Source organism: Nicotiana attenuata, unplaced genomic scaffold (genome assembly GCF_001879085.1).
Source record: "Nicotiana attenuata strain UT unplaced genomic scaffold, NIATTr2, whole genome shotgun sequence".
In the NCBI taxonomy this organism is placed as follows: Eukaryota; Viridiplantae; Streptophyta; class Magnoliopsida; order Solanales; family Solanaceae; genus Nicotiana; species Nicotiana attenuata.
In genome coordinates, this window is record NW_017675727.1 from 54,801 (window position 1) to 60,289 (window position 5,489).

Sequence of the window (5,489 nt, forward strand, 5' to 3'; positions counted from 1 at the left end):
CCCCCCTTTATTTTTTATTTTTCTTCAAGCCTTTGTACCATGGAATGTATTGTTTTTAGTTGGTGTTTAGAAAAATCTTGGCTAACTAGGAAAATATACTGGTCAAGATGATAGTTCATGTTGCTTTCACCTACTTGAGGAACTATAGAGGCAGACAGGTTCAATCCTCTGATTTGTTGAACGGAAAGAAAGGGAAGCTTTCAAGGAAGGAGATTCTGACATTGACACTTTTATGCCAAAGAGCCTGTTCGATGGTATCTGCGCCCGAAGCCAAAATGCTTTCAATTAAAAAGTTAAAAACAATATACATGTTCTTATGAATAGAATTGTATTTATGTTGAATGTCTTTAGGGTTCATTGTTTGGTGGTTAAGATCCCGTTTGGCTTAGCTGATTTAGAGTAGCTGATAAGCATTAGGTGCTGAAAAATATTTTAAGTGCTGAATCTGATTTAAAAAATAAGCAGTTACATGTTTGAATAAAAGTGGTGAAATTAATAATAAGCAGCTGAAGAACTGGATATACGAAGAGTTTTGTTTTAAAAAGAAGTATTTTAGGGATAAAATAGTAAATATTTTGGTCAAACCTAAAGTGCTTATAAGCTGAAATTTGATAAGTTGGGGGAGACCAACTTATGGCTTTTGGCTTATTTTTGGCTTATAAGCACTTTTAGTTTTACCAAACGCGTAGATAAGCCAAAAAGTGCTTATAAGCCAGTTTGACCAGCTTATAAGCTTTGCCAAACACCCTCTAAGTCACCTTCTCCCTATAAATAGAGGGTTCTATTCCATTGTAATTCATCTCATATCAATAAGAATTCTCTCACTCTACTTTTCCCTGCAATACTCTTCTTCTTCTTTTATTGTTTCATAACACGTTATCAGCACGAGACTCTAACCAATTGAGTAGAAGATTTAGGATTGAGCATAATGATTGTCAATTGTTCCATGAACTTCCTTCAAGAATAAATTTTTGATTGAAGGTAAGTATTTTACCTTATGTTTTTCTTTTAAATTCTTGAATTCTATAATTTGATTTTATATACAAGCAAAGACAACAAAGTTTGATTATAACTCTGATAGAGTTTGTAAGAAATTATAACCACTCGAAGTGGTAAAATTTCTTTGTCTTTTCATGATCAAATTCATATATGATTATGAGCACAAGATTTGAAAACTCGTCCAATTGAATTTGCTCCATTCTCATTCCCTTAAGAGAATGTGATAAGTATGTGATAAGTCTAAAAGAAGACAAAATTACTACTATGAATGTATCAATGGATGTGGACGTGGCAATAGACGAAATTATAATCGTCATCATTGTGGTAATGAGAACAATAAGGATTCTCAAAATAAGCCTTCACTCTGTGAAGTTAATGTCTGTCATCGATTTGACATAAGATTTCGTAAAGCACATACAAATGACTATGGTCAATTCATGGTGTGAATGTGACAACATCTGATTTATGAATACATATTCATTCTTCGAAGAATATGAACGTGCTTGTGACAGTGAATATACCACACTCACCTCTAGAAGGAGGTTTGAGATGATATATAAGAAAATAATGTCATTATTATGGCATAAATGGTCATTGTTCACATACCTATTGTACGCCAACATATTTTGGCATTGTGATTATTAAAAGACAACGGTAATGCAACAAACAGATCTTGCATATAACTTTGACCATAACCATAATGGTATAACTTTCTCTTTAAAAGAGATATTGACCATATGGATGTTGATGAATATGTGGTACTATAAAATTAGTTGAGAACTCTGCAAGAGCCAATTATACTATTTTGGAGAAACACAATTGATTATCAATAAGGTATTGTGTTGTAGTAAGTCTCAAAGAAACTTAATTGAGTTTCTAAAGTATTCGCGAAAGCGGTTGGTCATACTGAGACTATAAATAAAGGAAAGATTTAATATCTTCTATTACTACAACTTGTAGCGGGGTAATTTTTATGTGAAAAGTTATCCGTTTTATTCTCCAGTTTGTACTACACAAATAAAGAATACCACAATAAAGTGGATGTTTATTAATATAAAAACTCATATCATAATAAACTTGGAGTTTATCGATAATTGCACACGTCATGATGTAATCCTGAACTTTATCAATATTGATAATTTATTCAGTGGACATAATTGGTTTAGCCATGATAATTTAAGTATGATGTGCAAAATAAAAAAGAGAATTTACATGGGTAAAATATTAAAGAACTAGAAAGTTCTTTATGAATTCTCTTACATTGCTTGTTCTCATTAATTAATATACCAACTAAAATTGGGATTGAATCGCATGAATGCTGGAAATATCAAAGGTGAATATGGGCCCATTCATCTGCCATGTATACCACATAAGATGGATCTATGAGATAGTTACATGTGCGATTATTATTAACCTGCAACATGGTGTTTGCGAGGTAACTTGCTCAATAATTTGATTTAGAGCATAATTTCCACATTTTTTTTGTTCAAGATAGTTTATCTTGATAAGTTGGTTTACATCACAGCTGGTTTAGCAAAATGATTTATTGAGTGCCTCCACTTAATAGCTAAACTGTTGCTTATGAGAATAAAGTTTTGTATATCAGTTTGATATACGTTATATATAAAAGTATATTATTTTCTCCCTTCACAAGTGGTTCGGGGTCAGGAACCAAATAATTCCATCTTATTATTATTGATGTGTGGTGTATATTTTGATTAATACCATAACACACAAAGATGATGAAGCAAGTTAGTTTTCTAACATGATGGGGAGAGATGAAAACATTTGAGAAAAAGTTACGTGGAATGAATTATCATTTGTACATCTAGATCCTCGAATAAGATAATATGAAATTGAAATTCATAAAAGATAATTCATCTGCAATATATTGCAAAGCATGCCAGACGCATTTGGTGACCCAAATAAAGTAACTATATTCTCATTGCAAATGCTCATATTAAGTCCTAGAAGGACAAAGTCTACGGTACGCTTAAAGCGTATAGACAAATTGGTTTCAAATAAACTTCTTGATAAAGAAGGTGAGCAAATGATCAAAATGATCATAATAAAGGAGGCAAGTGATCTAGAAGATCACATGACATAACACTTCATAAAATCTCATGAGAGATGCAAGTACATGAATATATGAATGAAGAGATTTCTATGTTATGTCTTTATGAAAAAAAGGAGGCTGGAACCAATATAAAATATTCGTCGACGACATCTATGAAAGCGCTAAGTATAGATGAGAATTCTAAGTTTGTCGAATACAGACACAAAAATATTGGCCAAATAGAAGAGACACAATTCAAATAGAATTGGTTTCATATGAAAGACATGTAGTTTTGAACATGTAGTTCAAACACTTGAAAGTATAAAGTCAATGGTATGTGCAATCAGTTTTCGATATCTTATATGTCTAGCATGACATGAAAACTTGATATGCATCTAAAGTCTATTTATATGGCTTATATGAATTAACTTATATGACAATCCATGAAGGATTTAAGTTGCTTGAAGCATATACAATTCTTGATTTTGAAGTACCACTTCCTCAGTGCAATTTGTGCACAAATGTATCTTGCTATAATTATAAGCATGATAATATGATAGCAAGAGTTTTCACCTCTATGTGAAGAGATTGAACTGGCGATTCCAACAAGATCATATGAAGACAATACTGTCACACCTCCTTTTTACACATCTACCCCGAAGGATAGTGGATAAGGGAGTTTTTCCATTTAAAGTGACATTATTCGAAATGAGATTATTTATTTATTTAGAGTCGCCACTTGGGATAGGTTTGGCTTTTGGTGTCCCAAGTCACCGATTTATCTTTAATCCCAAATCGAGGAAATTTCGACTTCCCGAGTGGAGTCTGCGAACCAGAAATTCTGAATAAGGAATTCTGTTGACCCGAGTGAAGGTGTTAGGCACCCCCGGATCCCGTGGTTCTAGCACGGTCGCTTAAACTATTATAATTGGCTAAAAATCTGATTTTAATACATACCATCCTATAGTGCAATTTTTAGAATTATTTACCGTTTTTAATTAATAATAAATTTTTTAGGAAATTGAACGCCGTTTAAAACATGCTTTTGGATCACGTCACATGAAATGCACTCGAATCCTCGATATATTTTATTCAACGTTTTGGGATTTGGATTTGGGTCGCATGAAATGCACACCCGAGTTTAGGAAGGTAAAATTATTAAAGAACGCGCCTAAAGTGACTAACGTGTTATTAACTTTGCGGGAGGCCATGAAAGTTCGCTAAATGGCACATCCCAAGTTCTATATATTTTAATATGAGTATTTAAAGAGGGCCACACAATTTATGAATTTTTGTTTGGCGCGGCGCACCTCGTTTTATTTTAAAGGCCAACCTAAAGGAACTAGGATTTTCTATTAAGTAATGTCTCTAAAGACCTAATTAATTATCACCACAAAATTCGGGCCCCAAGTTCAAGTCCGAACATAAACAAGAGGAAAACCTCTTAATTTAAATTCGCTACCTAACTTGAAAGGCCCAAAAAATAAAAAAATTCGGCCAGGGGCTTTTATAAGGAATTTCCAGTCGTGGGCTTCTGCCCAAGCCCAAATAGAAGGCAAGCCATAAATTGGAACTCAGCAATCTAATTCCAACCCATCACTCAGCACCCATGAACTAATTCAAATTACTTGGGCTTCTTAATAGACCCATTTTTAGTGGCTGGGTGGCCTACTATATGAAAGATGGCTTTGGATTTTATCCAATTTCTTTTAGATTCGAAATCAAACCAGCATCAATATGCTTCAATAGTTAAAATGATTTGCAATAACTACAGTGACCAAACGTGAGCAGGTTAAAGTACCTAAAACAATTTAGAAATGACTAACAATTTTAGACTACTAAGCAGTCACACACTAGTCATGATCCAATTTAAAACAATTGTGGCATTTTGACATAACTAAGCATTCTAAATAAATAACTAATACGGTTCATGATCCTAATTCAAACTAATTAAAGTGTTTTACAACAACTAAAACCAATTGCAGCAATTTTAAGAAGCTAATATGGAATTTAAACCATTGAATCCAACTATTCTTAGCTCAACTAAGTCATATTCAAGCTATTCTCATCACAGTCCCAACTTAATTACAAACAAAGGGCTGTACAATATCAAATTCGAGTCCCTGGTCAGTTACACTATTGGCTATTTGAACAATATAAGACTTTTAAGGCATAAATCAGGAGATTGCATGAACGTATAAAGCTACACTACTCATTACAATATCAAATGAATAAACAGGGGTTCAAAACAGTGTAGGCAGATTCGGAACAACTTTTCATTCAAATGCAACTTCAATTACAAGTCTCCTTAGCTTTGGCCATTGAAGGTTAGATAAATACCTGGAAATTGGAACAAAATAAGAGAAAGTGAAGGTCAGCTAGGCAGTAGCACAACAACAGTAAATTCAGCACAAACAGCAGCAGCTTTGCACTA